Source organism: Nyctereutes procyonoides, unplaced genomic scaffold (assembly GCF_905146905.1).
Source record: "Nyctereutes procyonoides isolate TBG_1078 unplaced genomic scaffold, NYPRO_anot_genome, whole genome shotgun sequence".
In the NCBI taxonomy this organism is placed as follows: domain Eukaryota; kingdom Metazoa; phylum Chordata; class Mammalia; order Carnivora; family Canidae; genus Nyctereutes; species Nyctereutes procyonoides.
The window spans coordinates 1,301,485-1,325,543 of record NW_026575147.1 but is presented as its reverse complement, the minus strand read 5'-3'; the positions used below and the strand labels follow the sequence as shown (position 1 = coordinate 1,325,543).

Sequence of the window (24,059 nt, the reverse complement as noted above, 5' to 3'; positions counted from 1 at the left end):
AAAGATTTTTATTTATTTATTTATTTGACACAGAGAAACAGAGAGTGCACAAGCAGGGGGAGCAATAGGCACAGAGAGAGGAGAAGCAGGCCCTCCTCTGAGCAGGGAGCCTGATGCTATGCTTGATCCCAACCAGGCACCCAGAATGGACTGAGCCTAATGAAATTTATGTAATGGCCTTCTATTTTCCTTTAGTGCGTCCGATTCTAGATCTATCCTTTAGATAAACACTGGTTAAAAATAACAGTTCAGGGATCCCTGGCTCGGTGGTTTAGTGCCTGCCTTCCGCCCAGGGCGTGATCCTGGAGTCCCTGGATCGCGAGTCCCACCGCAGGCTTCCTGCGGGGAGCTTGCTTCTCCCTCTGCCTGTGTCTCTGCTTCTGTGTGTGTGTGTGTGTGTGTGTGTGTGTGTGTGTGTGTGTCTCATGAATAAATAAATAAAATCTTTTAAAAAATAACAGTTCAAATACATTCTGGTGGATAGTAGCTAACACCATTTTCTCTATTTTCAAATTGAAGTGTTTTAAATCTGATGTGAATGTTTCAACTCAGTTTGAGCACATTTAAAGCATCGTGTCCTAGAAGAAGGTGTTGTAAGGTGGACAAAATACCTACTAGGATAAATTAACAAAATTAAATTTTAGTAGTGGAATTTAAAGCATGATTACTAAGTAGAAATAAAAAAATTGCTAGGCAAAATACATTTAAACTTTACAAAGCAGGCATTTAGATACTGGCACTCTGTAGCTGCCTTGAATGTATTAAATTGTTGTAAAGGCTCATGTAATACTTGATAGGAGATATGTATCTTTAGATTTAGCAGACAAGGCTGTGGGAAATGTAAAACAATGAAAGAGTCATTAAATGTATTTAAATTTGGTCCCAGAGTTGTGTGACCTGAGATAATTTATCTTGAACTTAACTATTCACATCTGTGGACTTAGAGTATAATATTTTATTTTCCTTTTTTGGGGGAAGGAGAGATAGGGTCTATTTCATTGCATTTTTGTTAGCCTCAAAATATCTGGTATAGTTATACATTGGAAAGAACTATGGATGTCACATTACACAGTATTTTGATGTTTTAATGTCATGCTTTAAATGTCTTTACATTGTAAACACTCAGAAGTATAAAATCTTTGAAGAATGTGTACACAAAAAAATAAAAAAAAAGAAAAAAAGAAAAAAAAAGAATGTGTACACATATAGTGCATTATTTAGTTCATGCATTGCACTCTGCTAGGTCTTGCACAATCAGTAGGAAAGTCCTATTGATTATTCTCCTTAATTGTTGTAATGAGAATCTGTAAACTGGACACAGTTTAAGTTCCCCAGGCAGGTTCTGTCTGGTTTTGCAGTTTTAAAAGACAATGTAATTGGGTAGGACTACAGCTCGTGCAATACATGCAGCTTGGCACTCTTTCGTACAAAAGCCAGCTGCATTTAGATTATTTGAAGCTGTTATCTCTCCCCTAAAAAAGGGACATTTTAAAAGAATGAAAATAAACCTAACCTCAAAACCAAACAGAACACTGTGTTATAGTTATTGACACAATTACACGCTATCTCTTTTTCCTTCGAAGGCTATACTAAAATAATGTCAAAAAATTAAAGGATGTAAGTCCACAAAGATATGAAAACAAGATGGAGATTCAGTTACTAAGCAATTCAACAAATTTCCACATCAGGACAGAATAAATGGAGGCATATTTGATAAAAGGAGAAGAAGCAGTATCCTTGAGCATATGACATGATAGGTCAGAGCAAATGGGAGAAGCAATCAGCCCAACATATTTCCCCTGGAAAGATTCTGAAGTACCAGGTCCCAAAGTGAGGGTGGACATGAGACCTCGGATAGAAAGGAGGGGAATTACTTAAAGATCTAAGTATGAAATAGTTGGTCCTTAACCATTCCTTTTCTCCACCTGGAGTGGGCTTCATGGAAAGTATGGTGACACCTACCATTTAACAAGCTCTAGAGACTTCTGTTAACTTTCAATAGATTCATTTTGAAATATGCATAACACATAAAGGCACACAGATGGACACACACACACACTCATGTACATTCAATCAGGAAACAAAATATATTTTAGGAAATCATGAAGGATAAAAACTAAAGAGCAAGAAAAAAATATTATATGCCCTGGAGGAAACAAATAATTTGAGTGAATTTTAACTTCATAATTATCCCAGTAAATATATTCAAAGAGAATCATGAAAACACTGTATCCACTATTCCTTTTCTACACAAAAATAATTTTGTAGAAAAGGAATAACCTAAGAATTTTAGAAATTTAAGCTATGATGTCCAAAATGAAAGAAAATCAAAAGAGGCAAAATAAAGTTGGTACTTGAGATACAGATATTTGGAAGCTATGGGAGATGTGTAAGTGAAAAAAATAAAAATAATTTAGTAGGAAGTTTAAAGATATTACCTCCATGATTAAAATTAAGATAACATGGACATTATAGATATAAGAGCAATTACCAGAAGGAACAGCTATCAGCTAGAGGAGATATCTGAAACTGGAAGTGTTGCTTTTCATTAAAGCCCTTTTGCACTATTCAGTGTTTTATTTTTTTTTTATTTTTTTTATTTTTTTTTAAATTTATTTATGAGAGAGAGAGAGAGAGAGAGAGAGAGGCAGAGACACAGGCAGAGGGAGAAGCAGGCTCCATGCACCGGGAGACCGACGTGGGATTCGATCCCGGGTCTCCAGGATCGCGCCCTGGGCCAAAGGCAGGAGCCAAACCGCTGCGCCACCCAGGGATCCCTATTCAGTGTTTTAAATAAGCACATTTTTTTTTTCATTTTTAAAACAAAAGTCATGTATAAAACTTAGTAGCACTTATTTAGAAATCTATCTAGTACATCATACTTTAGGTTTTTGAGATAGGAATTAATTGAAACAGTGATTGGCTTCTATATGAGATCCAAATTTACATCAATTTTCATGTTTCTGGTGATTTGTTTGTTTCTTTTTTTTTAAGTACCTGGAAGTCATGGCCATGAAATTAAAACTATATGACTGAGGTGGTTAAAAGAGTTTTTATTAGTGTAATGTCACAAAAGCTATTATTATTGTAAAATTGTTGAATTCATTCTATTTCTTTCTTTTATCAACAATCTTTTTTAAAGTCATAGAATGGATCTATTTGCTGTCATTACAATGAGATCTAGAGCCCAAAGAGAGAGGGACATACATGGTTCGTGTTTCCCCCGTCTTTCTGAGAGATAGAAGGGAACATGCTATTCTACTGTATACCAGAATGAAGTAACTGAAGCATCATACAGCTCTCAGAAAACCCTGCTAAAGAAAAGAAATTGTCTTCCAATCATTTTCCAACAGCAAAGAAGATAGCTGCCAAGTATTGTTCCCTAAAACCAAGAACATGTCAGACTGGAATGAGAGTTTCTAGATCAAGCCCAGCTCTCTCTTTGCACTAAAAATTAAATTTCCAAACAGATTCTGTATACTGTTATTTTGCTTCACCAGTTTGCTGTTATATTTTAAAATATACTGATTGGAAGCATTCTTGTGCATCTAACATGTAGGCGATAATAGTAAAGAAGACAAAAACCAGAAAAAAATACATTTAAACAAATGACATTAAGTCCATCTAAAATATGTGTTTAATTTTACATTTAAAGTAATAATAAAAGTCAGTGAGGTGTATGGATATCCTTACCCAGAATTATTTGCAGGAAAACAAACCAAGTTGGGCAAAAAAAAGTAAAACCCTAAAAGAAGTACCCATTAAGATTATCAGAACCATTAGATCTGTATCAGATTAATTACACTAACTGGACATAGAATGGGAAATGTGTGATTTTATTATTTATGTGGTCCTTTTCCAGAAACACAAAAGTTTCCAGGTAAATAAAAAACGTGTAGAATACCTACCCCATAGCCAACATATTCTCTGATTTTGTAGAATTAAGAAAACAGCTAGCAGAGGCTTCTTGAGGGACTGTCTTACTGGATTTATTCCCTATTAACTCATTTATTTGACTGTTTAAACAACAAATAGTTATACAGGGCATCCTCCATGCCAGGAATTGTGCCAAGCAATAGGAAATCAGGAGAAGATGGATGTGCTTGGTTAACATTGATTGGGTTTCCTACACTGATTTTAGCATTGTGGGGAGGCAGAAAGAGAAGTATGAATGTTCTTTGTTCCCACTCAGGCAAGGCAGTCCAGACAGGCTTATAGTGGCCAGTTTGTATTGCAGGAATTCATATCAACTCGTTTAGAGATCACTGTATGTTTGAATTTGTGTCTGGGCCCATTAAGTACCAAAAGATGGTCAATGATCATCTCCAAGATGTCTTTCATCTTGTCTCATTCACAAAAGATGCTTACCAGGAAGATTTAAACATGTTCAAGTCCCTTTCAAATCAAACCAGTTTAAATGAGGAAAAAGATGAAACAACCAAAGAAACATACCACTTACTCAGCTCTTCCTTATTTTGGGGGGAGTAGGGTTGAGGCTGATAATGTTCTCTTTTCTTCTCTTGAAGCCAAACTTGTAAAAATATTTTTTTTCCCTAGACTTAGTCCATTTTTTTCTCCTCCTACCTTCTGTTCCTTACTCAGTCTACCATCATTCCCCTTTGTCCCCAGGCATGATGAACACACTCCTACTAAGGTCATCAGTAAACTATATGTGGCTGAATCCAGAGGGCGTATGTTGATCTTCTAACTTATCAAAAATGCCTGAAATATGTCTCATTATCTATTTCTTAAAATTTTCTTCCTTCATATTCCATGACAATGTAGCCTCCCTCCCACTCTTGAGGTTCTTTCTCATTCTTTGTTTCATTATTATTTACCATGATGTTGAATACTAAAATTTCTAAGTCTCCTTTCTGAAAAAAAAAAAAAAAGATTGCATCTTTTCCCCAACCCTTCAAGACTCCCTTGTCCATGTTATCTATGCCTGTGGTACAGATGATGCAGTGCTGATGACCTCTAAACTAATATTCCCTGCACAAACCTTTCTGACATAAAGAATCATATACATAACCTGATAAAATATTTTATTCAGACATTTTAAGAAAACTTCTAAAGGAAGAGTTCTCAAATTGAATTCATGCTTTCCTCTAAGCTTTTTTTCTGTCTGTCTTTGTAAGAGGCACCAATATTCATCTAATTGTACAGCCTGAAAATTTGAATTATCCTTGAAACTTCTTTTTCCCTCTCTGCCTGCACATAATCCATAACAAAGGCCTCTTGATTTTATCTCATAAAACTATTTTGAATGTGTCCATTTCTCTCCTTATCCATTGAGACCACTTTTATATGTGGTAATAACTATATTACTGGTTTCATCATCCAATTCCATCTTGTTAAAATTTATTGTCCATTTTGTAGCCATAAGGGACATATACATGTGGAAATTTTACTGTAATTTCCCTGCTTAAAATATTTAAATAATTTCTCAGGCTCCTAAACAAAGCCTACAACTTTGCTTTATGAATCTTGGTCATCATAAAAAGCTTGTTAAATATTCGTAAGATGCTTTATTTATCATCTGTTACTTCATGCATTCAATAAATAATTACTAAATTTTTGATAACCTGAAAGGCATTGTACTGTGCCCTAAAATGTTGTTGAAAGAGGCAACGTGTAAAAGCCCTCATGAAAATTGTGTTCTCAGGTAGGAAGTGGTAGTGTGCTGGTTAAGATGTCACTTTTGCAATCCTGATAGAGGACAATGTCATAGAAATGAAATCACTTTACTTGCTCTCATGAGACATCAGCTCCAAGTACAAGTGTGGTTCCTCAGAACTAAAAAAAATACAAAGCCAATTGTGAAATGAGAATTCCCATTAGACTTAGGCAAAGACCTACTTAAGTGGCCTCTGTAGATCCTCCATTTTTCAGGGGCCAGTTTAGCTTTTGCAAAATAAGATATACTTCCCAATGAAATTGAGGTTACACCAAGCCAGTCTTTTCCCATAGTTCTTAGAGAAAACAAATAAAACAACATAATTTTAGGGAGAGGGAGTTGAAGAATCAAAGTACGTATGTTCTAAAGTGCATATGTCCTTCAGACACAATGTTAATTCAATATTTTTTTTTCACACTCAAACTCTGCCCCATAATGCCCTAATCTTTTTTTTTTTTTTTTTTTTTTTTTTTTTATCTTGGAATCATGTCAGTGCTTCTCTTTGGCAGAGGTGAGATTATATGGAGGTGGATTGTGTGTGTGTGTGTGTGTGTGTGTGTGTGTGTGTGTGTGTGTGTGTGTGGAGAGAGATAGAGAGAGAGAGAAGGAGAATGAAGAGGAGGAAAGAAGAAGTAGGAGTAGGAGTAGTAAAATATTACATAAAAATGTAAAAAATGACAAGAACATCATCATCAATATGGAAGTAAGCTCACACATGGAAAACCAAGAGAAAAGGAAACCAGTATAATTGGGGTAGAGATGAAGAGATTTTGTTAGAAATATTGACTTGTTCTTAGGGAGCTTATTATTATTCTGAATGGCACATAGGAAATATGGATTTATTCAAAAGGCAATTATGAGGTTTATAGATTTTTTAAAAGAATGTAATAAGATAAAATCTAGGAAAACTGTTTAAAACTCAGAAAATTAATATTTATATTAAGAGAGCCAATTGAATATTTTATATTAAAAATTATTTGGTTCCATGAGGGAAGCCAAGAAGCAAAGTTCCAAATTAGAAGATGATTTTGTAAGTAGCAGAATTGGAAATACTAAAGCATTCTATCATGCTGCTCTTGTCATAATTTTTCAATTTTACTGCTGGCTGCACCAGCCTTCCTTCCCCAAGTGGATCTTGAAAAGGACTTCTCAGTTTCACCATTCTGACCTTACTTTGCTTCTCACACTCTGGAAATATCCTGAACACCTCTATATTTGTATTTTAATTAAGGAATTCGCCTCCTATTTTTAATCAGTGTGTTCCTTCAATTCCTGACTCAAGCCACATTTCCTCATGGTATATTGGCTACCTTCACTTTGAATATCACCCTTGAAGAGGTTTTGTGTCCTTGTTGTTTCTTATTTATTTATTTGTTTGCTTGTTTGTTTGTTTGTTTTAGAGACAGAGAGACAGAGAGAGAGAGAGAGCGGGGGAAAGACCAAAGGGAGAGAATATCCTAATAGATTTCCACTGAGCTTGGAGATGGATATAAAGCTTGATCCCACAACCTGTGATATCAGAATCCTAGCCTAAACCAAAAGTCAGATACTCAACCAGCCGAGCCACCCAGATGCCCCCTGTTATTTCTACTTTATTTTATATCTTCTTCTTATGTCTACTTCCCCGTAGCAACTCTTAAAATGCTGGGCATGGAAGAGTCAAATAGCCTCACAATAAATGATGCACCAGCTATCTTCCTTCCAAATTAACCATTTATTTCAACAGGTGTGGGAGACTGTATGGTATCCAAAAGAATAGATGTTGTCAAGATCTTTCAGCAAAGGAAAAATTGGGAAGTTCATTTCATTATGTAAATCTCTTCCTAGTGGTAAATTAGATAAGAAATGCTCCTGAAACTTTATGATCTATTTAGTACCATAAAGAAGTTACACAGATGTCTGTGGGTGTGACATGATGTTGTTTCCTTATGCACTTTATGATATCAAAAAAAGTTTAATTTCCAACCCAAGTTATTAAAAATGGCATTTTTCTTCATTCTGAGGAGCCTAATCCTCTTTTTGTCTGTTTTCATAGTGGTTAATTAATGCACTCACTTATATTTTTAAAATATACCCTTTCTTATACACTCTTGTAGAGACTAAAATAGTGCTAAATTACAGAACCAGACATGTCATTTAATAAGTAAATCTTGTTGTTTTTTAATATCTTCATTGATTAACAGCAGAAATAGAGTCAAATCCCATTTGTTATATTTATCTATCCATGCCCTTTAAGGCCCACTCTTCCCTATTCTTCTTCTGCCTCACATTTGGGCATGCTAAAAAAAAAAAAAAAAAAAAAAAAAAAAAAAAAAAGGCCGAATACTATAGAAGTTCAAAGCATACAAGACCCTGATTTCTTAGGAAAACCGGCACCCCAGCCCTACAACCCTAATTATCATCATTGGAGTGCATTTTTAATGCATTATTATAGTGAATAACATTATAAGTATTATAAGCCCCAACCAGATTTTGACTGGGGATTCATCTCATTTCTGTGGAGTGGCTATAATATGACCTTTCTCAATTCTTAAACCTTTTTCCCAGAATATTTTTTTTATTTTTTCTTAAGATAAACCTGAGATTTATAGTCACATTTTGTTAACTTTCTTTTAAAAAAGTCAAAAAAATGAAAAATAACTTCACAAGGTATATAATTATTATATGTCAATTATATCCCCTCAATAGCTGAGGATATTATTCTACTATTCTCTGATAGGCTTTCTTTCTGCTGAGCATTTAGCTTTCATATAATTACTGTTATTTTTAGATTATATTTTATCTGAGGCTATTTTTGTAATTATCTTGGTGTCTGATTTTCTATAGATACATTAACCTATGTCAGTGTGTGTGTGTGAGTGTGTTTAATTTGACTTTGGATGAATTAAACTTACTGAAATAGAAATTTGTCTATTTCATTCATTCAGAATTAATTTCTCAGCTATTGTTTCTCCAAATATTGCTTATGTTCATTTTTTATTGTCTCTCTTTTGGGAAACAAATTACATTTATGCTGGACCATCTTACTATGTACTCTATTTTTTAATGACTGCGTCTTTATTTTTGTCTATATCTATGTCCCTTTGCCTCATTCTGTGTAACTTCTTATTACAAATGTCCAGGTCACTAATTTCCTCAACTGTGACAAATCTGAAGCTTAAAATCACTGTCTTATTTTTATATAACTTCTTTAATTTTTCAACCCTAAAGTTTAATTAGTTTATTTTCAATTCTGTCAGATTTGTTAGTGTCTTATACCTTTATAATACTTTCATTTTTTAAAAAAAATTCTTAAATATATAAAACCCATTTGTTTTATACTTAGTAGCTCCAGTATTCAGTTTAGGGTTTGTGTGTCTGTATGATTATTTTGTTGCAGTTGTTTCATTAATGGCTTCTGTTTATGGCTGCAACTCCTCGGGTATTCAGTTGTTTTTGAATATGAGTCTCTATGCTTTGAATTGTCAGTTTTGAGAATTATTTAAAATTATGATTAAGGGTATCTTAATCTAAAGAGGACTTGCATTTATTGCTATCAAGTGCCTGTGGATTCTACTAACTCTGAGCTGTTTTAAATCTCAAAGTAGCTTGGCAGAGAGATGGGGGAAAGTAATACAAACAAATATAAATTAAAACTTATAAACCCATGTTAGTAGAGACTTATAAATTCTCTAAGGATAATTTTATTTTGACAAAGGAACAAGGCTTAATCACTCAGGCATCCTCCCCATTTCCATAAAATTGGATTTTCTTTCAACTTCACCTATTGAGAGAATTGCTTCCTGAATGATTTGATTTTGTGTGGGGTCCTTAAATCTGAACTTCCATCCTGTTGGGTTTCTCTCTTTGTCCCCCAATAACTTAGTCATATAACTACAAATTCTGGCTCTAAGTCATCAGGATTGATAAATAAGCTCATGGGAAAAGTTGACTTGACGTCCCTGCTTCTAGTCAGAACTCTCATTTTCTTGTGCTTTTTATTCTCTGAAGAGTTCCTTTATTTGCCGTTAGCTAAGCCAGGCATTAAGATTTTTTTAAAAAAATAAAAATTTATACTGAAAATTTACTTGTTACTTTATTTGGAAAAATTTATTTAAATAGTCAACTTGTTCTATGTCCAGAAATATGCTAAAGAAGAAAACTCGCACAATCTTATCAATGTAAAAAAAAATGTATTCAAGAAAATACAAAACCTATTCATGATAAAAGCTCTCAGTAAACTAGGCAGAGAGAGGAACTTCCTCAACTTAATAAAAAATATATAAAATAGTCTACAAATTACATAATAGTGAGAAATTGAAGCTTACCACTAAAATCAGGTACAAGACAGGGATGTCTTCTTTCACCATTCTTGTTACATTATCCTGGAAGTAATAGCCAATGCAATAACGTAAGAAAAGGAAATAAAAGGTATACAAATTGGAAGGAAGAAATACCCTGTTTAGGGTTCCTGGGTAGTTCAGTCAGTTAAGCTTCTGCCTTAATCATGATCTCAGGATTCTGGTATGTAGTCTCACATCAGGTTGCCTGCTTTTATCTCTCCCTCTATTCCTCCTCCCTGCTTGTGATCTCTTGATCTCTTTGACAGTTACATACATACATACATGCATACCTAGAAATACCTGTCTATATTTACAGGTGACATGATCATCTATGTGGGAAAAAAAAAACCTTCTTGGAAAAAATAAGCAATTGTGACAGGGCTGTACAATGCAAAATTAATATACAAAAGCCAAATTGTTTTTCTGTATACCAGCAAAGAATAAGTTGTACTTGAGGTCAAGAAGAATACCATTTACATTAGCACCAAAATTTGAAATCCTTAGGTATAAATCTAACAAAATCTGTAAAGATATATTTGAGGAAAACTACAAAAGTCTGATGAATGAAATCAGGAAAAACTAAATAAATGGAGAAAGAATTCATGTTCATGGAATAGAAATAATATTGTTAAGATATCAGTTCTTCTCACCTCAATCTACAGAGTAATTGCTATTCCAATAAAAATTGCACCAAATTATTTTGTCAATATCAACATGATTCTAAAGTTTATATGGATGCAAAAGACCAGAATAGCCAATACAATATAGAAGGAGAAGAATAAAGTTGAAGAACTAATACTACTCAATTTCAAGACATATGATAAGGCTGCAGAAATGAAGGCAGTTCAATTTTGACAAAGAATAGACAAATAAGAAAAAGTAGCTCAGAAATATGCGCACATTTATATAGTCAACTGATCTTTGACAAAGGAACAAAGGACATTTATGCAATGGAGCAGAGTTAGTATCTTCAACAGATGATGCTGGAAAAATTGGATATGTACATCCAAAAATTAAATCTAGACACAGACTTTATATCCCTACCAAAAATTAACTCAAAATAGATTGCAGACCTAAATGTAATTGCAAAACTATCAACGCCTCAAAGATAACATAAAAGAAGACTTAGATGAACTTTAAGTATGGTGGTACCGTTTTAGATAGGCACAATCCGTGAAATAAATAATGCATAAGCTGGACTTCATTAAAATTAAAAATTGCTCTATAAAAAGCAATGTCAAGAGAATAAAAAGACAAGCCATAGATTGAAAGGAATATTTTCAAGAGACATATCTGATAAAGGACTGTTATCCAGAATATACAAAGAACTCTGAAAACTCAACAATAAGAAAAGAAATACCTTGATAAAAATAAGAGACAAGAGCCTTAACACACATCTTACCAAAGAAAATATACAGATGCAAAGTAAGCATATGAAAAAATACTGCACACTTATGTCATTAGAAAAATGTAAATTAAAACAACAATAATAACCACTATATACCTATTAGAATAGCCAAAATCTTGAGCAATGACAATACCATATGCTAGCAGGGATGTGGAGTTACAGGAACTCTCATACAATGCTGGTAGGAATACAAAATGGTAAAACAATTTTGGAAGACGGTTGTTAGTATTTTATGAACTAGAGATATTTTTGTCATGTAATCAAGTAATTGTGCTCCTTGGTATTAAAGGAGTTAAAAGCTTGTGTTCACACAAAAAACTGCATGCACATTTTTATAGCAAATGTATTCATAACTGCTAAAACTTGGAAGCAAAAGATGCCCGTTGCTAGGTGAATGGACAAATTGTGGTACATCTAGACTATGGAATATTATTCAGCACTAAAACAAAATGAACTATCAAGCCATGAAAAAACATGGAGGAACCTTAAATGCACATTACTAAGTGAAGGACTGCAATCTGAAAAAGCTACAATAATGTATGATTCTAATATATTACATCCTGGAAAAACCATGGAGTGATCAATGATTGCTGGGCTGAGGAGGGAGGAAGATAAACAGGTGGAGCACAGAGGATTTTAAGACAGCAAAATGTATGATAGTATAATAATGGATATATGTCATCATATATTTGACCAAACCCATAGAATATACAATACCAAGAGTGAATCATTATATAGACTATGGGATGATTTTATGTCAGTGTAGTTCATCAGTTTTCACAAATTCCCCACCTTTTGTGGGGAATGTTGGTAATGCAGGAGGTTATGCATGTGTCAGGGGAGAGTGTATATTGAAAATCTCAATCTTTCCCTCAACTTTGCTGTGAACCTGAAACTGCTCTAAAAATAAAGTCTTACAAAAAAGATGAACTAAGATAAGAAAAACCTGTTCTAATCCATCCTTTACATCAGGACTTGAAAAAAATCTATTTTTAAATACTCTAACCTTGTCTTTTCACTTTGAAGATCTTCATCGACTTCTCATTGCCTTTATTTGAAGTTTAGACCTGTTAGTGTGCCCATGAAATCTGGTTAATAATCTCAATTCCCCTGATTCTTTATTTTCACTTCTATTTTTTCTCCTCAAAGATCGGTGTTCTAGTAACAGACTTTACTTGCAATTCTTAAATGTGTTATGGACTGTAAAGCCTTTGGTTGAATTATTCTGTTTAAAAGGCAAGATCATTCTTGTTTCTGCCATAATAAATCCCACTCATAATTAAGCTTTTGACCCACTAGGCACTTTAGAAGAGGGATATTCTCAGCATTCACTCCAACATTAGATGTTTCCTTTGATATGTGTGAAAAGCAAACTATGTAGGTCTCTAGTATAGCCTTTGCCAGATTACATTGTGGTTATTTCTGTATTAGTCAGTCTTCCACACCGTTAAGTCCTAATGGGAAGTCTCTGTTTGACAACCATCACTGAAGATCCTTAGCACATGCCTTGTACATGGCAGATAGTAAAAAAATATTTGCAGTAAAAAAATCAAAGATTCTCTTTTAATATAAGAATTATTTGGAAAGAATTTGTTTATCTTTCATACTAAAAACTTATATTTTAAGTGTTCTGTTAAAGACTGTCAGTGGAGGATTATCTGAATTGAAAATTAATCTTTTGGGGATCCCTGGGTGGCTCAGTGGTTTAGTGCCTCCTTTGACCCAGGGCATGATCCTGGAGTCCCAGGATCGAGTCCTGCATCGGGCTCCCTCCATGGAGCCTGCGTCTGTGTTTGCGTGTGTGTGTGTGTCTCTCTCATAAATAAAATATTTTTTTTAAAAAAGAATCTATTTAATATAAGGTTAACACAACATTTAGTAGGTTTTTTCCTCTGGAGTTACAAATGATTACATTGTCTTGATAACAATGTCTGAGGGGCTGAGGGTAGCCTCCAAGGACCATACCCTCCCTTCTTTGCAGAAAAAGAGTTGTAATAGAAGGTCTGACTGTCATTCCTTGAAAGACCCACTTAAAAGTTTGTGCCTTAGTGGTCATCTAAAAACTTACATATCAGGAGGATTCCCACCTTCCCTAGAACTGATAAGAGTGGCTTATTTACTATGTCTAAACTATTTGTATAAACAATATATTTTATACCGAACACTTGATTTACTCTGAATATCTAGAGGTTCTGTATGTGATAGGCACCAGCTGCCTGTATTACCAAACTACAAAAAAAAAAAAAAAAAAAAAAACCCGGATGCTGAATCTGTAATGAACTTCCCTAATTGACAGCATTTCACAAATGCAGTCACAACTCATTGCTGAGGAATTAAGTGCCATCCTGTATGATTCTCCCAGGAGAGAACCTTTGAAAATATGTATCTGGTTTCCCCAGGATTTCACCCCATATGCTTTCTCTCAGTAATTTTACTTTATATTCTTTCACCACAAAAAATCGTAGTCATGAATTAGACTATATGTTAAATCCATTTAATGAATCACCAAAACTAGAGTTGGTCTCGGTGATCCCCAACACTCCTTTATACCACTTCCTCCCAAATATTTACCCTCTTCCCTGTATAAGTCCACTTTATGCCTCCTTACCATTCTTGCCACTTTCTTTTCATTTCCCTTACTTTTTTTCTTCTCTGTAAAGAAGACAGAGTTTGCAAGCTCTATACTTCTTGCAACTTGAGCCGTTTACATATTCAATCTTATATTCAACTCTGAAAATGCATTCACTCATTCAGTAAGCATGTAAAAGTATTTCCCATATGCCAAGCTTCATGAAATAAACTCAGTAAGGGAGAATTCTATTCAGTCATCTAAATCTTACATTCAAATGGGAACAACAAATTAGCAATGAGGCAGTTATTTTGTTCTGGCTGTATGTCGCATTATGGCAAGCCACCCCAAAAGCTATTGGTTTGAAACAACAATTTCATTTTGTTCACATTTTATAGGTCAGAAATGTAGAAGGAGCTCAGGCGGGCAATTTGCCCGTGATCTATGTAGTATAAAGTAGAGCACTGGGGCTTGCAGATCTGCTTCCATAGTGGCTTCTCCATTCACGTGACTGGTGTCTCATTGCCCCTACACCCCTCTCTGTGTATATGACATCTCATTCACCATGGCTTCATCACATACTAGGCTTATTAGGTGATAGGCTAATTAACACTTGATGGATCCAGAATAATAACAGTTCTTACATGGGCACTGGCTTTGAAGTGGCAGGAGTCTCAAGCTGCCAGGCCTCATAAGAGATATTCTCATAGTTGTTACAGTGTCAATTTTGTCACAGTATATTATTCAAGTTACAAGTCCTGCCCAGATCCAGAGGATAGAGATCTATCATCCACCACTTAATAGGATGTGACAAGTCATAGTGCAGAGGAACATATTAGATGAAGATACTATGGTAGCCATTTAGTGAAGACCAAGTAAAGACTACCACACATTCCACTGAAGAACAAGTACTACACAGATTTAAAAATGACAGTTTACCAGAGAACCAAACTGTCACCTTCTTAGAGCGAGGAAGTTCTATAAAGTTTTCTGGAAGGTAAACTGAATTTGAGGGAAGAAAGGGCTTGTCCAATTATGAAGATAGCAGAAGTAAATATTACAGACTTAAAGAACACTGAGGTATGGCCCAAAGCTGAAAACAGAGCATTTTACTTTCCAAAAATTCAACAGTTTCCAGGATTGGCTTGGTTAGAAAGTTAAATGTTAATGGTGTAGTGAGAGAGAAGGTTGATAGAGTAAGAGTGTATGTAATGGGCTTTCCACAGGTTTCTAGCATGGTTGTCTACAATCTTGTTCTATAAAGAGCCAGTGAGTAAATATTTTAGGCTTTACAGGCACAAAGATATTGTTTAGGTAATTATATAATTACTTAAAATATAATCAATGTAAAGATCATTTTAGCTTGTCAAGCTTACGATAATAAGTAGTAAGTTGGATTTGTACCATAGGTCATATTGGTAACTGATGCAGTAGACATTTCGAACTTTATAGGCAATCATTTAAAAAAAAAGTTTTATTTAGGAAAAATACATATCAGACATGAAGCTTGGAAAGACCAATCTGATAGCACTGTGGGAATTGAGGCAAACTAGCGATAGTGAAACTTGTTAGGACATTCTTAACACAATCAGTGGATGTAATAATCCCTGAGCTAAAGAAGTACAATAAGCAGGACTTGGTATTTCTTTAGAAATACCATGAGTAGAGGTGCATGGATGGCTCCATCAATTAAGTGTCTGACTATTGATTTTGGTTCAGGTCATGATCTCAGGGTTTTGAGATTGAGCACCATGTCAGACTCAGTGCTGAGCACAGTCTTCATATGACACACTCTCTCCCTCTCTCTGCCCCTCCTCTCTCTCTCTCTCTCTCTCTCTCTCTCTCAAGTACTAAAATCTTAAAAATAAAAAAAAATACCATGAATACCTACTGGTGGAAAAAGAGGGGTGAAGGATAACTTTTTTATTTCCTTACAAAATCAGGCATTACTTATGAATCTGGTGATGCCATTTAAAAAGAAATACAAGGGGCACCTGAGTGGCTCAGTGGTTGAGCGTCTGCTTTCAGCTCAGGTCTTGATCCCCAGGTCCTGAGCTAAGAGTACCACATAAGGCTCCCCACAGGGAGCCTGCTTCTCCCTCTGCCTAAGTCTCTGCCTTTCTCTGTGGCTTTCATGAATAAATAAAATCTTTAAAAAGAAAAAGAAACACAAGAAGCAGAATCAGACCTTTAAATACAGAGAACAAGTTGATGATTGCCAGGGCCCCAGGGGGTTGAGGGGGTATAGGTAGGGGGAGCAGGGGGAATGGGCATATGGATGAAGGGGAGTGTGAGATACAGATTTCCCATTAAGGAATGAATAAGTCGTGAGAATGAAAGGCACAGCAAAAAGAATGTAGTCAATGATATTATAAGGTGACATTGTATAGTAAGGTAAACAGTGTATAGTGACAGATGGTAACTATGCTTCTGGTGAGCATAGTGTAATGTTTAAAATTGTCAAATCACTATGTTATACACCTGAAACTAATGTATATTGTGTGCCAACTGGATTCAAATGAAAAATTTGGGGAAAAAAACGCAGGAATTATACATATAGAAATAATAAATTATTTTATTTTTTAATGGAGTTAAATGGAATTAGTTTAATGTTATAACAGTATTTGAAACTACAAACCTGACTGGGCTTTACCAAATGTGAATATGCAAATTTGAAATGAAAGAGTCCATATCTTTCCTGACCTTGACGTTGTTAAACATGAATGTTTGTTTTGAATTTCTTAACACAGAATGTCCTTTTGTAGGCCACTTATATTTCCCCATGGTAGTAGCTTTATTCTTTAATAGCTCTGATTCTTAAACTTTAATTTTTCATACTTTCTTAAAAAACCTGTCTTTCGGTGATCAATTTAAACTCTTCCATTTAACACTATGCACTTAAAATTCGGTTAGTTGTCTGTGATTTTAAGATCTTATAGCCTAGATTAAGATTAATAAAGGACCTCATTTTGTTTCACATATCTTTAATCGTTGACTTCTTGGAGGTTTGTTTGCATATTTTTTTTATTGGAGTTCGGTTAGCCAACATATAGCATAATACCCAGTGCTCATCCCATCAAGTGTCCCCCTCAGTGCCTGTCACCCAGTCACCCCAAACCCCCACCCACCTCCCTTTCCACCACCCCTTGTTTGTTTCCCAGAGTTAGGAGTCTCTCATGTTCTGTCACCCTCACTGATATTTCCCACTCATTTTTTCTCCTTTCCCCTTTATTCCCTTTCACTACCTTTTATATTCCCCAAATGAACGAGCCCATATAATGTTTGTCTTTCTCCGATTGACTTACTTCACTCAGCATAATACCCTCCAGTTCCATCCACGTTGAAGCAAATGGTGGGTATTCATCATTTCTAATGGCTGAGTAATATTCCATTGTATACACAGACCACATCTTCTTTATCCATTCATCTTTCGATGGACACCGAGGCTCCTTCCACAGTTTGGCTATTGTGGACATTGCTGCCATAAACATTGGGGTGCAGGTGTCCTTCCGTTTCACTGCATCTGTATCTTTGGGGTAAATCCCCAGCAGTTCAATTGCTGGGTCTAGGGCAGATCTATTTTTATTTTTTTTTGGCAGATCTATTTTTAATTCTTTGAGGAACCTCCACACAGTTTTCCAGAGTGGCTGCACCAGTTCACATTCCCACCAAGAGTGCAAGAGGCTTCCCCTTTCTCCACATCCTCTCCAACATTTGTTGTTTCCTGTCTTGCTAATTTTTATCATTCTCACTGGTGGGAGGTGGTATCTCATTGTGGTTTTGATTTGTATTTCCCTGAGGGCAAGTGATGCGGAGCATTTTCTCATGTGCATGTTGGCCATGTCTATGTCTTCCTCTGTGAAATTTCTGTTCATGTCTTTTGCTCATTTCATGATTGGATTGTTTGTTTCTTTGCTGTTGAGTTTAAGAAGTTCTTTATAGATCTTGGATACTAGCTCTTTATCTTATACGTCATTTGCAAATATCTTCTCCCATTCTGTAGGTTGTCTTTTAGTTTTGTTGACTGTTTCTTTTGCTGTGCAGAAGATTTTTTATCTTGATGAAGTCCCAATAGTTCATTTTTGCTTTTGTTTCTCTTGCCTTCATAGATGTATCTTGCAAGAAGTTGCTGTGGCCAAGTTCAAAAAGGGTGCTGCCTGTGTTCTCCTCTAGGATTTTGATGGAATCTTGTCTCACATTTAGATATTTCTTCGATTTTGAGTTTATCTTTGTGTATGGTGCAAGAGAGTGGTCTAGTTTCATTCTTCTGCACGTGGCTGTCCAATATTCCCAGCACCATTTATTGAAGAGACTGTCTTTCTTCCAGTGGATAGTTTTTCCTGCTTTGTCAAATATTAGTTGACCATAGAGTTGAGGGTCCATTTCTGGATTCTCTATTCTGTACCATTGATCTATGTGTCTATTTTTTGTGCCAGTACCACACTGTCTTGATGACCACAGCTTTGTAGTACAACCTGAAATCCGGCATTGTGATGCCCCCAGCTCTGGTTTTCTTTTTCAATATTCCCCTGGTTATTCGGGATCTCTCTTTGACTTCTTGAAAATATATTTTAGCTAAATGGTTCAAACTATTATTAGTTCCACGTTGCAAACAATTGTCCCCAGCTATTTTCTAGAAGTTATCGTATGCTCTGTGTGACTGTGAATAGCAAAAATATCAGACTTTACAGTGGTTCTTTCTCTTAAAGACAAGAGTTAATTCAAAGAAATAAGTGCATCATTTGCTTAGTCAAAAACATCTCCTACCTGTTCACTGTGTCAGATCTCCTTAGTATCCCTATATAAGCTATATGGAGATCCTATCAAATTAATCTTCTTGTATGTATTCACTCTTTCAACAAATATTGGTCAAGAAACTTTTATATTAGTTTTACCACATCTTGAATAATTTCACCTCATATATTAAGTTTTTGGTTTGTTTATAGCTGTATTTTATAATGTAATGCACATTGTATATTATCCTCACAATATCCTTGAAAAAAAGCACAAAGTAGGTAGAAATTTATGGCACAGAAGCTACAAATATCTCACCAATCCTATAGGCCCAGGTTATTTTACCTTTAATCTTTAGACTTGCATATTGCACAAGTTGTAAACCAAATGGCATGGATTCCTTTCTTGGTACCAAAATATATTCAGGGTTTAAAAATGTATAACAGAGCTTACTCACATGGAAGAAAATTAGCCAAATATTAGAGTACAGGAAGTAAATTTGTATCTGTAGCCAAAGTGCAATTTTCATACAATTTTCCATTAAGAAATGATTCTTTCCCTTTTGCAAAATACTTGGAGCAATTATCTTCATTAATAGTTGTTGGGTAGAAGACCATGTATTGTCAGAACAGTTGATTGATGCAATGAAAAGTAGATTTGACCTATTTTTCCAATGAAACTAAGTGGTATCTTATAAGAGTTGAACAAATTAAATGACGATTTTAGAACTTTTGATAAAGTAGTAATTTATTTATTTTTATAGCCAGGACCAGACTAGTATGAAATTTGTTTTGTAGTAGTCATCATATTGATCTATTACATTTCTGTAGTCAGACATATTTAGATGTAAGACTTACAATGATCACATAATATAAGAAATAATGTTTCAGAATTATATTTATCTTTAAATATTTATTGGCTACTTATTATGTTACAGGGTATCACCAATATCAAAGTTTGATGTTTTCTTCTTGGATCATTACTAATTGATATTTCTTGCCTCCCTTCCATTTAATTTGGACAATGTAACGTGTTCTATTAACAAAATGATATTCTGGGATGAGGTGATTACAAGCAGGCCTACCCTTTTTTAATGTGCTATATGCATAGTATTAAGTGAAGGAACTCCATGTACTAGAAACTACTACATGAAAGGATATTAGTTCCTGAGTCACCCATAACAAATTGAGATTTGATTAAGAAACTAACTGAGCCACTGACATTTTGGGGAGTGCTTATTTCAGATGCTTCCATTATTTATGTAAACTAATGCAGCTTTTCACTTGTCATTATTAGAATAGAAGTTGAATAACCACCATACTTATTTTGAGATGTGTGAGATTTGCCTAGAAAATTCTTTTAAGAAAATGAATATCTGACCCAGTAAACTTAGGTTGATGGTGAAAGCATAGCAGGCATGTGTACTTCTCCAAAAAAAATTACATAATTCTGATGTTCACTTCTGGTTAAGAATCCTGTAAGACTCTTATCTTAGAAGTGATATGTTATCCTTCACAAAAACCAGTTTAAAAAAAAACAGTTTAAATCCATCCATTCAAATTCATTTTACATGTATCTATATCTATCACTGTAAGATTTGGAGATTTGGTATTTTACAGTTTTAAATAATTATGACTGACTTCTTCCAACTAAAAATTCTGAATAACATATTCCATGAGTACCAGATGCATAGTATCTATCAAAAGTAACCTCTGAATAAATATTTTAGATAAAAGGAAAACCTAAGCTAACATGGTCACATGGCTGATACTTTACTGAAAATTACTCAGTTTCCCAAGATGTGATTTAGACTATATATCCTTCATTTACTTTCAGTTTCTTTTTTAAAAAATGTTTATTTTCTAGAAATATATATTTAAAAATTCCCCACAACAAATGCTGTTCTCTCATTTCCCCATCTTTGTCCTCTTCTTCAACACCCTTGATCTAAAAGACATTATTACACCTTATTAAAAATTCAGCCAAATGCCTAATGTTCCATCTATGTATTCTTCTGTGTTTACCAGCTGTATGCTCATATAGCCATCTACAGATACCACATAGCCTTTGTAGTCCATTCCCCACTTAAGTTTCACCATTATTGTGTTCCCTGTTAATTCATCCAGGAAAGTTTTGGGATTGAGGGCCAAACTCATCAAAACGACAAGTAAACGCTGTAGGTCACTCACACACAACCAAACTGTTGTCTGACCTTTGTGACTGGAGTTAGCAACAGCTAGCACATTTTCTTTCAGTATGTATAAAAAAATAAGAAATTCAAACCCATTTGGTATGATTTAACTGAAGGCAGTTTTCTTAATCTCACGTTTCGTCTCAAAAACTGAGTATATTTGTTGGGGATACAAGAAGACAAGGATTTATTGAATGACAAGACTTTATGAAATATTTCAGGTGGATCTGCTGACTGAAGAAATACCTATATAATATATACAAATATGCTGATATATAACCCCAGAGTGTGAGCTGCTGACTAAATCATGAAAAACATCCTTTATTCATTTACTTGTGTATTCATTCATAATTCAACAAATATCTGTTGAGCAACTCCTCTGTTTGGAGCCTACACATTGAGAATAAAAATGACTATAGCATCTTTCCTTTATAATAACATAGAGCCTACAAAATTTTTACCATATGGTGTCAAAGAATAAGCATTATCTTAGCAGTAAAAACAGTAATCTAGTTTTAAATTTGGAGAAAACAAGTCATGAGTTCTGAGCCACATTGGCAATAGTCCCTTCCTTGTGTGAGAAAGACCATATCAAGAAAGCAAAGCAGGAAAAAGAAGAAAGAAAAAAAAAGAAAGAAAGTAAAGCAGGAACTCAAGCTAAGACAAATTGAACTAAAATTCATATCCAAATAACTTTTCTGTTATTTATATTACTATTCTATTTTACAAGTAATAAAAAGAAAATTCAGCATCAGAAAAGTAACAAAGAATTTGGGAAAAAAGTAGGAATTCATTTGTGTAGTTAGTTTAAGTGGCTCTAGCTTTGTGGGTTGAAGGGCTGTGGAAACAAGTCTCAATCAAACTACAGTTTGGATGCAAAAGGAAAATTGGATGAAATAGAGAAAAATACTTATTTGATTTGATTTGATATTTTTAAGAATAACATTAGTTAATTGCAGATTAGTTTTATTCAAAGACATATTAACCCTGAAATTATTTCATTGGTGAATTATACATGTCAATATTATCTGTAGAAACTTTATAATTTCAGAGTGCATGACAAAAGATAAAAGTGGTCAAAAAGGCCTTTAGACAAAAAATGTCAACAGTATATCCTGAAGATTGTGGTGGGTTCTTTACCTGACTCTATGCAAAACCAATAGGTTTCTGTAAACTTAATTATGGTAAGGAAAACCTTGAGCAGTAATGGCACACTGCTTTACATATTTTGGGACTCATCTGGAACATGGTCATGGACTCCACCTGCTTTTTCTCACAGTCTTTGTCAGTTTATCAGGACAGAATATGTGATGTTCTATGACATTAGATGAAATGGTATAATTCATGTAGAAACACTATGAAAATTGTAGACTGAGTATTAGTTTAGGGACTGCATTATTCATGAACAAGTGTGATGTTTCAGAGAAGACAAGCTGTGTAACAGATCACTCGTTATTTTGTTGGCACTGGGAATGAAACCCTACCTTAGTCACAAGTTGCAGTAGGAGCCTATAGTTTGGAGTTAAATATTATCCCTAAAGGGAAAACAAGCATCCTATTTGAAAATGGCATGCTTTTGGGGAAGCTGAAATACTGTTACTGATCATTTTCATATTAAAATAATATATTTTTCAAAAAAAATAAAAATAAAATAAAATAATATATTTTTCTTTCTGCTTTATATTTTACTTTGATAGCAAGACATTGGAAAAGTGTAGATCTTATAGGAAAAGAATTGAGTAAGACTGTAGTAGAATGGACTTCTCTAGAGAAAAAAAGTAGATAAATGCTCCAGGATAGCATGAGGAAAGTGGAATGTGTGAGTGCTGATTGAGGAGTCCAGAGAATCCTGTCTGTATTTTGGCTTTGCTATTGACTATTTTTATGACCTTGGGCATCTCTAATTTATTCTAACTATTCATATTTTAATAGCAATATTGTGAAGGTTTTAAATTTCTAGGCTGTTGATATATGAGAAAGTTTTAGGAGGCATTTACTTCTGTGCAAAAGATATGATCATAAAAAGATATAGGGTTCATTATTTCCCCTAAACTTTACCACTATACATCTATTATCTTGAATAGTATATGGATCTTTATATCTTTATTTCATCTTATTTTTTAAAAATTTATTATTCATTCAAAAAAATTCTGGTATATATTAGGCTTATTGTTTACATTTTATTGCATTTATGTTAAATGTAACCAAGCTTTATTAAATAATAATAAAATCTTATTTGTCAGGTAATTATAAAACAAGAAGACTCAAAAAAAAACTTAGTAAACATTGTTTCCATAATGAATTGTAAATGAGTAAGAAACATGACTTTAAAGAAAAGTATTGCAGACAAAACGCTTTCTGGATGGACAAAATGTGTGGAATTTAAGATGTAGCTAACACTAGATTTATTCAGGTTAACTTGTGTTTTGCACACTACTGTAAAGAATTTTTTTAGGGAGTATCCTCTATATGTATCTAGGGGTTAATTGTTTAGATTTACTATGAATTATTTACCTCTATTCATTTAAATTATCTATTGTATCTCCAGGGCTTAGTACAGTACTTAAAATCAATGATCTAGTAGTTAGAGGCAGAAAACAAGCAAAATTGATTTGAAAATAAAATGCAAAATTGAGAGAAATTTGCACTCAAAAGTAGCTTTTCCAGAAAAAAATTCAGCTTTGCTTTGTAATTTCATTTCTTCTTCAAGTCACTTCCTTGACCTCTGATGTCCTGCCACTCTCATATTTCAATATTTCCTGTCTTGCCTTCATGGATTATGTTTAAAAAGCAAAGACCAACTAGTCAAAGGGAGGAATGGAAACTTTGGTTTGGTTTTAGATCACTGAGTAACATGTCTACACATCCCACAAAATATAAATTTTAGTGCTCTGTATACTCTTTTTTTCCCCTTTTTGTTTGACTGAATTACTTTAAACTAGTGTGAATATAATCTCTGGCCTACTAAATCCCTTTTAGGTAGTTGGTCCACTAACACAGCATTCACTGAGCATTATGGGAAAAGGAAAATCTTGTTGCCTATTTCCTCATATTCTTAGTTTCTGAAGGGCTCTCAAAATCATACACACACCTTCATCATTTCTTCTATTGACCATGAAATCAGATCTCCTGATTAATCCTCACCTCATACTCTATAA

At 34.3% G+C, this 24,059-nt stretch overlaps 1 pseudogene; it reads right to left on the bottom strand.

Moving 5' to 3' along the window:
- Positions 1-1,360: 1,360 nt before the first annotated feature.
- On the bottom strand, positions 1,361-20,866 carry LOC129501203 (small nuclear ribonucleoprotein F-like; annotated as a pseudogene).
- Between the last annotated feature and the right edge of the window lie 3,193 nt (positions 20,867-24,059).